The sequence below is a fragment of the Chlorocebus sabaeus genome, chromosome 24 (assembly GCF_047675955.1).
Source record: "Chlorocebus sabaeus isolate Y175 chromosome 24, mChlSab1.0.hap1, whole genome shotgun sequence".
Taxonomy (NCBI): domain Eukaryota; kingdom Metazoa; phylum Chordata; class Mammalia; order Primates; family Cercopithecidae; genus Chlorocebus; species Chlorocebus sabaeus.
The window spans coordinates 28,719,531-28,732,522 of NC_132927.1; positions in this window are offsets into that span (position 1 = coordinate 28,719,531).

Consider the following 12,992-nt stretch of genomic DNA (forward strand, 5'->3'; position numbering starts at 1 on the left):
GTGGTGAGTGAAGGTGAAGGCCTAGGACATTACTATACACTACTGTAGACTTTATAAACACTGTACACTTACATTAAATTTATTTTTATTTAAAAATAGGGTTTTTTTCTTTGATAATAAATTAACTTTGGCTTACTGTACGGCCACCACCATATATGCAGTCCATTGTTGACAGAAATGGCTTTATGCAGGACATGGCTGTATTGTATCTTTATATGGAGCAGAGGTGATAGTAGAAAGTATTTTGTCCAGGCCATGTGGCCTTGGATAAGTCCTTTAGCTTCTCTAAACCTCAATTTCCTTCCTTCTTGCAGGTTGTGGCAAGGCATAAATATACATAAAGCTCTTGACATATATTCTACTTATTATTGTTGACTGACAAATGATAGCTAATTAGTAGTGGTGGCAGTGGTAATATACTTGTAATGATAGTAAGAGCTCACATAACTAAGAAAGCATTGTCCCCAAAGATAAATGCATTAAAAACATGAACAGAGAATTCTCAAAGGAGGAAATAAAACTCATAAACTTGGAAAAATGTTTGACCTCACCCACAAAGTTCAAATTAAAACCATGAAATGGCATTTTTTGGCCCACGAAATTATCAAAACATTTTTTAAAAAGTAGTACCCAGTGCTGGGAGGGTGTGTTGAAATCAATATTTTCATACATTTCTGGCGATTTATAAATTAGCACAACTCTGTTAGGAAGTAATGTGGAAATATGTGCTGTCATTTCCCCAAAAGATCATATTCTCTGATTTAGTAATTTCAAGGCTGAGATTTACTCCTAGGAACAGACCCCAAACATAAAAGTGCTACATGCATACAAATATTAAGTGTAGTTGTTCTTGAATAATTAAAAACAATCTAGCTGTCCAGCAGTAGGAGAAATTACTACAAATTACTCAGTAGATATGATAAATAGAATGTTACTCAGAAAATATAAGTAGTAAGGCCGGGTGCAGTGGTTCACACCTGTAATCCTAGCACTTTGGAATGCCAAGGTGGGCAGATTGCTTGAGCTCAGGAGTTCAAGACCAGGCTGAGCAAAATGGTGATACCCCATCTCTACTAAAATACAAAAAATTAGCAGTGCATGGCTAATTTTTTATGTCCGGGCGCCTGTAATCCCAGCCACTTCGGAGGCTGAGGTGGGAGAATTGCTTGAACCCAGGAGGCAGAGGTTGCAGTGAGCCGAGATCGTGTCACTGCACTCCAGCCTGGGTGACAGAGTGAGACTCTGTCTCAAAAACAAACAAACAAACAAGAAGTAGTCCAGGCGCAGTGGCTTATGCCTATAATCCCAGCACTTAGGGAGGCCGAGGTGGGCAGATTGTTTGAGGCCAGGAGTCAAGACCAGCCTGGGTAACATTAGCAAAACCCCGTCACTACCAAAAATACAAAAAATTAACCAGGCATGGTGGCAAGCACCTGTGGTCTCAGCTACTCAGGAGGCTGAGGTGGGAGGATCGGTTGAGCCCAGGAGGCAAAGGTTGCAGTGAGCCAAGATTGAACCACTGTACTCCAGCCTGGGTGACAGAATGAGACCCTGTCTCGAAAAACAGTTAAAAAATTAAAAAGAAAATGCAATGTGAGAAAATAAAACAGGAAGCAGGATTTTATGTGTATTGTGTAGCAGACAAAAGTGGAAAGACATATTTCAATTTAGAAACTAATATTAAAATGTATGCTTATAGAGAATTACTACTTTTATAATATATAAATTAGAGTTAATGAAAATTAGATTTTGATAATTATTTCCACATGATCTCTTTCTTCTTTAAATGACACCAAAATTTAACCTCAAAATCTTGGCACTGACAGCCCTGAGTTTTTTTATATTGCTCCTCTAGAGGGAGCACAAGTGCTTGAAATACTTCATAACCATAACGATCTGTTTCACAATAGTCAAGAATTTTAGAACAGCAAGAAAACACAGTAATCTACTGCAGTTTATCAGTAGTGTAGTCTGGTGTAGATAATCTAGTCTTAGATACAGAAGACGACCTCTAGCTATAAATAATTTATTTTCTATTATTAGCGCTGCTTTTAAGTGACATCAATTTTCTTGCAATGAGTATATCATCTTTTTGAGTTGAAGTTCCCAGTAGAGATGAAAATGGTGAAAAGGAAAAGAAAATCAAGGATGCAAGCTACTCTCAAAGTCCTAATATTATTGACATGGAATTATGGTTTAATAACTTTTCCTTGAACTTCCAAAGAAAAGTGCTATCAGCCCATTTAATTTTTTGCTTGTTTGTTGTTTGTTTGTAGTTGGTATCCTATTAATGCTGAGTTCCACAGAGCACCAAGAAAAGGAAAGGGAAGAATTTGTATCTTTAATGCATTAGTTAATTTGACTAGGTGTCTACCCAGGCAGGGCAACTCTGATCAAGGATTCAATGTGTCTCTTGCTATGCCAATTGCAAAAGGAGATGGGGTTTCACTTTGGACGGTCCTCAGGGTCAGCCACTTTCTAGCTCTGAGTCCGCTCTAAATGTTCTCAAGTTTGTTCAATTTGAATTTCAAAAACCCTAATTAAGGTGCATAATTTCCTTCTCGTAACCCAGTTTTGCCACAAAGCTACATGGAATCAGGAGCAAAATGAACAACCATAGCTTCTTCACAAGTACTTATTCCTCCTTCCATCTTTATACACTCAGACAACAACAAAGGCAATAAAAGATGGGGATGATAGGAACCTGAGAACTCTTTTTTCTTCTGACCTGAACAATGACCATCTTTTCAAATAACATAACAAGTCCTAAGAGAACAGCAGATGAACTATTTCTCATGGAAGCTAGAGGTAGAAATGCCCATAAAACTTTTCTATTTAAGGAAGGCTTGCTCAGGAATCTCATTTCCTCTATTGGGTGTAGTCTGACAGATGAGATAAAAGGCCAGGATCCTGCAGGACCATCCCCGCCGTGGAGCCCTTGCCCAAAACGAAGGTGCTGAGCTTCACTCCCTGCCTGTCAGGACATCTTCATTCATCTTCTTTGCACTTTCAAACTACTACTACTACTACTACTACTACTTAGTATTGTAATTATTTTTAATTATTTAAAAGGATGTGAGCATTGTAAAAAGTTACCCTCCAAAAGCCCAAAACCCCTGCTAATGTAACTTAAGGTTCTCCAGCTTTCCATGTCAATACATTTTCATCTTATCTAATATCTAGCCCATATTCAAATTTCCACAATTTGTTCCCAAAGTGTCCCTTATAGCTAATTTGTTCAATCCACAGCCCAATCCAGGAGCATGCATTGCTTCTGGGTGAAATGTCCTTTGAGTCTCTTAATCGAGCCCAGTTTCTCTTCTTCTTCCTCCTTTTTTTGTTTTGCAACAGAGTCTTGCTCTATCACGCAGGCTGGAGTGTTGTGGTACAATCACAGCTCACTGCAACCTCAAACTCCTGGACTCAATCGATCCTCCTGCTTCAGCTTCCCAAGTAGCTGGGACTATAGGTGGGCACCACCATGCCTGGCTATTTTTTTGTATTTTTAAATAGAGATAGGGTTTTTGCCATGTTGCCCAGGCTGGTCTCAAACTCCTGGGCTCAAGCAATCCACCCACCTGAGTCTCCCAAAGTACTGGGTTTACAGGCATGAGCCACTGCACCTAGCCCTGTCTTTCTTCTTTTTAATGACTCTGACTTGTTGAAGAGCCTACCAGGACAGTTTTCCTAATTCCTGACTTTGTCTGCTTGCCATTTACCATGGCATTCAACTTGTTTCTCAACTGCTGAAGTTTACATCTGAAGTTAAAACTAAATACGATGAATTCAAGTTAATTTTTAACTTGATGGTGGTATACTTCACACTGCATCTTCATCATATTAGAGAAGATAAATATTAATTGCTTGCTAAGATTCATCCCTGGGTTAGGGTAATAGTCTAAGCCTTTTATTGAGTGACAGAATGTTGATTTTTAAATTCTGTCCTTCTACATTCTTGGCAAGAATTCTTCTGAAAATAGAACTTTCTCTTTCAGTTGGAGCTATTTGGTTACTCTAAGATACATTCCTTACATAAAGGTTAGATAAATGCTTAATTCTTTCTTTAGTTACCAGTTGTCAAAGTAAGAAGTCAATTATCAAGCCATCTCAAATGATGGCTTATGAGTTCTCTCTTTGGCTTTCTTTTTTTTTAGTATCCCTACAGAAACATAGATTTTTAAAATTTAGTGTGATTCAATTCATTAAATGTTCTTTTTGATGTTCAAACTGTTGCAAATTTGGGTAAGTGTGGGCTCCCAATTTGGACATACTTTTTATTTTTATTTTCCATTAAAAATATTTTTAGCATTTCTTTTGTATTTGTCTGCTTATTTATTTTTGTGCATGAATGAGTTCTTTAGTGGTGATTTCTGAGATTTTGGTGCACCCATCACCCAAGCAGTGTACACTGTATCCAGTGTGTAGTCTTTTATCCCTTACCCCACTCCCACATTTCCCCTAGTCCCCAAAGTCCATTGTATCATTCTTAGGCCTTTGCATTAGACATACTTTTTAACTTAGATTTTACAGATAATTTTAAATTTTCCTTCCTCTGGCCATTATCTCAGTCCCCAATTTATGCTTAATATTTTTTGTTAATGTTCTTCTCTGTCATTGGATTTAGAAATACTCTTAGACTATATATCTGTGTATGTTTTGTCTACTATAAAAAAGTTCCACTTTTTAATTTTCAGGTTTATAATTCACATGCATAAAAGTATCCTTATTTGCCAAGTCAGTGATTTGTTGTCCATTTTCTTATCAGTTTTCAAAACTTTATTGTTGTCTCTTCTCTGACAACAATATGGCCTCGTGGAGAGATAGGCAGGAGCCAGGGCATGAAGAGTCTTGTATGCCAAGTTGGAGAATTCAGACTTTCACCTGAAGGCGATCAAGAGACAATGAACAGGCATTGCAGGGGAGTATCATGATCAGATCTCCTTTTTGGAATGATCAGGTGATCAGGCTATAATATGGAGTATTTCACAGATGTGAACAGGAGTAGAGGCTGGAAATCCAGTGAGAGACCTAACCTGCAGTGATTCAAGTAACTAGATCTAAGAAAGTAGCAGTGGGTATACAGAGAAGTGAACAGCTCTCAATGTATTTAGAAGTAGTCAGAAGGGCCGGATGCCATGGCTCATGCCCATAATCCCAGCACTTTTGGAGGCCAAGGCAGGAGGACTGCTCAAGCCCAGGAGGTCGAGGCTGCAGTAAGCTGTGAACGTGCTACTGTACTCCAGCCTGAGTGACAGAGAGAGGCCTTGAATAAATAAACAAACAAATAAAAAATAATTACCAACAGGATTTGGTGATTATTTAGATGTAGAGGCCAAGGAAGAGGAAAGAGTCAAGGATGACTCCAGGTTTCGAGCTTGGGCAACTGCGTGGGCAATGATGCCATCCACTGAGATCTAGAACAATGGATGTGAAACCAGCTTCACAAGGAAGTGTAGCATGCTGCCTTTATAAATGCCAAGTTCCACTACGTTGTATCCTCATTGACATATTAATGAGCACATTTTCCCAGTGAATGCACTTTTCTATTCCAGGAAGTAATACACATCATTTCTACTGGAAATCGTCAACATTCCCTCTTTTTTCTTCCACAACCTCCTCATCCTGCGCTACCAGTTCCAGCAAACTCCCTGCACCTGTGCCCACATACACTGGCTTCCATCCTGCTTCAGTGGAAGAAAGGCACCTGCTGCTCTTCACGGCACTCCTCTACTTGTGCCCTACATCCCTCTCGTGTTCTCAAGGTGTCTGCACCGGCAAGTACACTTTTTCTCTTCTGTATCATCTTTTTCTCCCTCCCTTGAGGATGATTTCCATCTATATGCTATTATCCATTTTAAAAAGCAAACTTCTCTTGACCTCATGGCCCCTCCAGCTACCACTAAATTTTTCAACACTCTCAAAGCTCTTCAAACTCATTCATATTGTTGTTTTCATTCCTAGCTTTACTTTCTCACCTTTTATTTCTCCCCCGTTCTGTTCCTTAGCTTCTCTCTATTCAGGTTTTTATTCCCACCATTCTACAGAAAGAGCTCTCAGCAGGGTCCCCAATGTAGGTACATTCCACAAAAGTCAAGGCCAGATATCTGCACTCGTCTTATTAGACCTTCCAGCAGCACTGGCCAAGTCTCCCATTCCCTCCTTCATTCATTCAACACATCTATATTGAGCACTTACTTTATGCCAGGCACTGTTTTAATCCTTGTAGATACAACAATCAATTAAAAAGACAAAGATTCCTGCCCTCTGGAGATTTATATCCCAGCAGGGAGAAACAGTTCACAAGCAAAAAACAGTAAATAACTAAATTACATGGTATGTTAGCAGGCAGTAAGGGCTATGGGAAGGAGAAAACATAGAACTCAGCAATAGGCTGGAAGAGTTTCCCTTTTAGCACATAATTATCCCTATAACGAAACACACCGTCTGTGACAATATTTGATATCAAGCCAAATTACAGAATATGTCTCTACATCCTCACATAATAAAAAGGAATCAGATTTTCATCTGCTATCTTTCTGAAGTACTCTCCTCTCCCCTAATTCTCCTGGATTTGATGTGAGGACGCTGGAGAAAACACAGAAGAAACAGTTGAAACTCGAGAAGGGGGAGTGGGGATTTAGTATTTCCCATTGTGATACTATGTATTGGATGCTGGGGGCAGGCAACAGAAATGGAAGTGGCAAACGTCCAGGGTATAAGCTGACTCCTTTTTTGCCCTTTTTCCAATTATGTCAAGTGATAGCTATTTTCTCACAGTGGAGAGTGAGTCAGAAACTCAAAGTATGATAAATGGTCCAGGAGGGAAATTTTCTGTGGGTTAATACTTTTTGTTTTCATGTGAAAGAAAATAAAGCTATTGTGTAAATATCATAATTATGGTAAGTATTGATTTTCTACTAGGAATGGCAGATTGTTTACAAAAACGACTGCAATCATTCCTTCGTCGCTGTATGCACACTGCTCCCATCAAGAGGTAGTCTGTTTCCCCCTCCTTTTATCCAGTCAGGCCTTGGGACTTACGTTGATTAGCAGAATGTGGTGGAAGTGATGGTGTGAAACTTCCACATCTGGGCCTTACAGCATTCACTTTCGCCCTTTTGGAACACTGTGCCACCATAGGAGCCGGCCCAAGCTAACATGCTGGGAAATGAGACAAGCCCTGCCGACTGAGGCGTCCCAGACAAACCAGTCCGCAGTCAAGCCACCAGAAGACTGCAGCCACAAGAATAAGTCCATACAAGACCAGCACAAGAACCTCCTAGCTGAGTCCAACCCAGCATAATTGACCCACTGAACATAAAACCATAAAATGGACTGTTTCAAACCACTCAATTTTGAAGCGAGCCTGTTATACAGAAATAGGTAACTGATATACTAGGTATTAAATATTTATTATTTATTAAAATGATAATCGTTTTAACATTGAGCATTGATCTTTTAATAAGTAGAATTTGAATAAGTAATTTTAATGTTTATGAAAAGAGGTAACAGTGAAGAGTACATACTGGAACTTTTTTTTCAATAAAAAGTCCAGTAGTGGCCAGGCGTGGTGGCTCATGCCTATAATTCCAGCACTTTGGGAGGCCGAGGTGGGTGGATCATGAGGTCAGGAGATCGAGACCATCCTGGCTAACACAGTGAAACCCCGTCTCTACTAAAAAATACAAAAAATTAGCCGGGCGTGGTGGCAGGTGCCTGTAGTCCCAGCTACTTAGGAGGCTGAGGCAGGAGAACGGCGTGAACCCGGAAGGCAGAACTTGCAGTGAGCCGAGATCGCCCCACAACGCTCCAGCCTGGGCAACAGAGCAAGACTCTGTTTCAAAAAAAAAAAAAAGTGCACTAGCCCTATATCTTGAAATAAGTGTTTATTTTTATAAAAATTAACCACATTATCCATAGTGTTTCATGACTCACTTCATCCACTCGACATTGTAGATATCTACCCATGTCAATACATGCAGAGCTATATTTTTTAAAAGTTGCATAATATTCCATTGAACAGATACACATAATATATTTGTATAACTCCCTTTTGACTGACAGCTGGGCTAGTTCCCAATGTTAATGTATTATAGATAATACTGAAAGGAACTTCTTTTTTTTTTTTTTTTTTTTTTTTTTTTTGAGACGGAGTCTTGCTCTGTCACCCAGGCTGGAGTGCAGTGGCCAGATCTCAGCTCACTGCAAGCTCCGCTTCCCGGGTCTACGCCATTCTCCTGCCTCAGCCTCCCGAGTAGCTGGGACTACAGGCGCCCACCACCTCGCCCGGCTAGTTTTTTGTATTTTTTTAGTAGAGACGGGGTTTCACCGTGTTAGTCAGGCTGGTCTCGATCTCCTGACCTTGTGATCCGCCTGTCTCGGCCTCCCAAAGGGAACTTCTTTATACTTACAACTTTGAATACTTACTCTTTCAGCCTTGGTTTTCTCATCTGTAAAATGGAGATATATCTGACCCCTCCTATAGAATTGTTATAAAGATTAATGACACTTTGGGATGCTGAAGCAGGAGGACTGCTTGAGGCCAGGAGTTTGAGACTAGCCTGGGCAACACAGTGAGACCCCGTCTATACAAAACTAAAAAATTAGCGAGGTATGATAGTGCACATCTGTAGTCCCAGCTACTCAGGTGGTTGAGGTGGGAGGATGGCTTGAGCCCAGAAGTTCAAGGCTACAATGAGTTATGATTGTGCTACTTCACTCCAGCCTGGGTGACAAAATGAGACTCTATCTCTAAAAAAAGAAATAAATAAGATGAATGAAATAATGCATATGAAGCCCTTAGCAGTTTGGGGAATGTAACAAGCCCTTAATAAACTGTGGTTTTGTCATCATTATTATTATAAGCTTCTTTAGGGCCCAGACCATGTCAGCATGGTCCCTCAGGGCCTGGCACATAATAAGTGCTCAATATTAAAATAGCTAACACCTGCTAAATGCTTTCTATGGGCCAGGCCCTGGGTTCAACTGCAACCTATGAAGTATTGCAGGTACTGCTATTATCCCCATATTACAGATAAGGAAATGGAGGCACATAGAAGTGAGGTAACTTGCTGAAGAACAGAGCTAAAATTTGATTTCATAGCAATCTGACTCCAAAGCCCATGCTCTTAAAACTATACCATGCTGCCTCAGTAAATATATCCCCAGTAAATATAGAAATCAATATGATAGATTTCTAGAAATGCAACTTTTGGGTCTCAGGACATACATTTTTTAAGACTTTTCAAACATATATGTAACGTAAGTTATTATAATGTTAAGTTTTTGAAAAGCAGTAAATAAAATTTTATATGCAATGTTATCATAACTATGAAAAACAATGCATCGAAGAAAAGTGGAAGGAAACCCATCAAAATGTTAAGAGTTACCATTTCTGAAGGACAATTCATGGGTGACTTTTTTCCTTCTATTTTTAAAAAATTTTCTATAATGAGTTGTTACTTTATAAGAACAAACTAAATAACCATAGCCTTGCTTTTGGTGTTATATGTGTTGTTCTACCTCACAGTTCATTCTGTTCTTGAAAGCAAACCTCTCTAAGAAAAAGAATTTTCATGATTAAATGGCATTCTGTATCCTCTGTCAATCTTAGAAAGGAAATTAGGGTCACAGGAAATCTGCCTTCCTAACATGAGCATGGTAACTTGTTTGATCTAACTCCTGGCACTAATAAGGAGTGTTGTAGATTTACCTGTCTGGTATTTCCTGACTGAGGACAAGAGAACTGTTGTACTCTTGCATCCATTTGTAAAGCCCTTTTTATTGACTCAGGGTTTTGCGAAGACTTTATCAAATTGTTTCTCAAACAATCCTGTGAGGTTGTAGTGTGTTCCACTGAACCTTGGATACACATACACACCTACATGAAAGCAAATGTAGCCAGATAATAATTCGACATATTAACCTCTGTACTTTTTTGCCCAGTACTTGCTGCTACTCCAGAGCTTTCCCCAGTTTTAGCAGCAGCTAGAGTGTTCTCTGCTTACTCCCTCGGAGAAAGAACAATATAACAGACCTTGAAGAACACAGGTATCAATTCTTGGCTTATGACTTTCAAAAGCCTAGGCTTAGAGGAGACCCAGATGACAGAAAATGAAGAATAGCAAAGTTTCACCACGTCTCCCCCCATCTAATTCCTCAGCCAGTGAAGGAGAGAGGGTGAAGCTCAAGAGAACAAGGAGAGCTTAGATATTAATACAGAGTTTCTTGAAAAAGTGGTCCTGTACTCCCAAATCTCAGAGAAGTTTCAGGGATCTGACATCGTAGAAAACCTATGCCTCACTTGGGTATAAACAGGGAGAGCAGGAGGAAACAATAATTCTCTAAGCCTTACACGGTATGGAAATAGTGAGAATATTTCCCATGAGCGCAGAAGTAATGAGGACATGGAAAGAAATTACTAGTTGTCAAGTTCACTCTTCTGCCAACTCCAACCTGCTGTAAATTTTAATTCTGGGATTTCCTTTGCATTCTTTTTAGAGTTTCCATTTCTCTACTGAGATTCCCTACTTGTCCATTGACAATTTCTCTAATTCTTTGAACATATTTATTAAATTCAAAATCCAGGTTATCTGGAAGTCGGTTTCTATTGACTTTTTTTTTTTTTTTTTTTACATTTTGGTGGACTAGTTACCACCTTTAGGAAAGAGGAACTTCCTGGCAATGCTAGTGTCAGAACTGGATTAAGCAATGACATTCAGGGATGACAATAATCTAATGTCAAAGTAGTTGCTTGAGGTGAAGGAAGGTATTATTTTGATAGAAACGACGCATAATGTGTAATGATTTCCAATCTTCAAGTAAACATGACAGTTGTAAAACCCTTGTAAAAAGTGTAAGGATAGTATCTCCAATCCTCTTGATTGGCTTCAAACACCTGACATGACCTGCCCACTCATTAAAGAGTAGAACTGGAAGAGAATTTAAATCATTAACATCTAAGTCCCCGCCTTCTACCAAGTATGAAGACCATGTCCTCCAATGATGACAATTTTTTTCTAAACAATAATCAACTTTCTTGCATTCTAATATAAAGGTAATACATACTTACAGAAAAATCAACCAAAACAGACAGGTATAAGGAAGAAAGTACCATTTAATTACTATTAATATTTTGTTGAACATCCTTATAGATGCTGTTCTATGCAAATCCTTATGCATATAAATATTGCACTCACACTGTCACCAACAACGGACCCATTTCTCTATGTTTTTGATCATACTGGATGTGCGCAATCTTTCCAAACTTTACCATCAAACAAAAAGTAAGACTTAAATTTTGTTGAGTGATTTGGTTCTTGTGCTGAGGATAAGGATCTTGCCATGTACTTCTTTCTGGCTTTTAATGGGCAGTATGTGCAATATATAGTGGCCTGGAGCATAAATAAGATGGTTTGGCTACCATACTCCCAGATATATTGCACTAACTCTGTGTGTCCTTGAGTAAGCCACTTCATCTTTCAATGCCTCCATTTCTTCACATGCAAATGAAGGATTTGGAATAGGCATTCTTGAGCTTCTTCTCTGGCTATCAGTAGGGGAGTGATGGGGAATGCACCATGAAGATCTGCAGTAGGCCCCTTTGGATGACTAACTCGATAGCCATGCCCAGTTCCTCTCCCTTCCCTGCTTCTACTCTAGAAGAGGCTGGAAAAACTCAGCAGCCCCTCTGTAGGCCTTTTTTGGAGTTAAGGGATGACAATGTGCCCAAATTCTGGCCAAAAAGACAGAGGGAAGTCTATCTAGATGCTTCTAGAAAGTCTTTTGCTTTCCTGATGGAAGAAACAGGCACGAGAGAGCGAGCTCACTGGCACTGTCTCTCCTTTGCCCCTGGCTTCCAAGTAGACTTGATGTCTAGACCTGTAGGACAGTGTGTTGGGTTTGCATTGTGTTGGTATAAGCAGCATCTGTTATCCAGAATCCTCCCATAGTTCCAGCATTGGCCACAAGGGAAATATTGCATGAGATCTGAGAGGCAGCAGCCAAGCAGCAGCCATGGTTTTTATGCTGTAAAGGACAACACAAGGTGTAAGGAGCATTGGCAGTTCTCACACATTGTCACTGACCTGCTGCCTCACCTTGCTGGCATGAGCAGGAGCAAGCCTCACATTTCCTCCTGCTCCCACCAGATCACCTCCTATGGCTTCTTAAAGTCCTAAGCCAAGTGCATCTGTAGCTTGGTAAAGGGTGCCAGCATGTTTTGCAGGACACCTGTATTATTGAGGCTGGAGGTAGTGAGAGACACCTGTAGATCCAGTCTGTCCTAAAGGACTTCAGTCGCTCATGAATTCCAGTTTGTTCTCACAGATTCCAGTCTGTTCCTGCTATCATCCACATCCAACTTTCTACTCTGACTGCAATCCTGGCTGACCTATAGTGACTTCAGACTCAACACTAGAACCAAAGATAACAAACAGCCATGCCAGGACTCCTCCACCAGGTCTCATCCTGCAAGGTCTAGGGCAGCACTGTCCAGTAGAACTTTCTGTGATGATGGAAGTGTTTTATACCTGAGCTGCCCAGTATGATAGCCACAAGTCACATGTGGCTATTGAGCATTTGAAATGTACCTAGTGCCACAGAGGAGCTAAGTTGTTACACTTATTTAATGTTAATTAATTTAAATTTAAATAGCCAGATGTGGCTAGTAGCTACAATATTGGTCCAGGCAGGCCTAGTGCCTAATAATAAATTCCATGTTTCTTAAATCACTCGTAGTGGCTCTGTTTCTCTGGTTGAATCCTGACTGATAGAGGCAGCAGCTGCTAGCTACATGGGAAAAGCATGGAGACACAAAGCCAGCATTACTAGGAATCACAGGGCTAGAGGAAGAAGCAGCCTGGCTCCTGGAAGTTCAACCAGCTTACAACCTTTGAACTTCTTAGTGAGAAAAAAAATAGACCCCCAGTGGGCAGTGAACTACAACTGTGTGCTTCCAATAAATCCTGCCTCTTTTCTTGGTGGCTTCTACT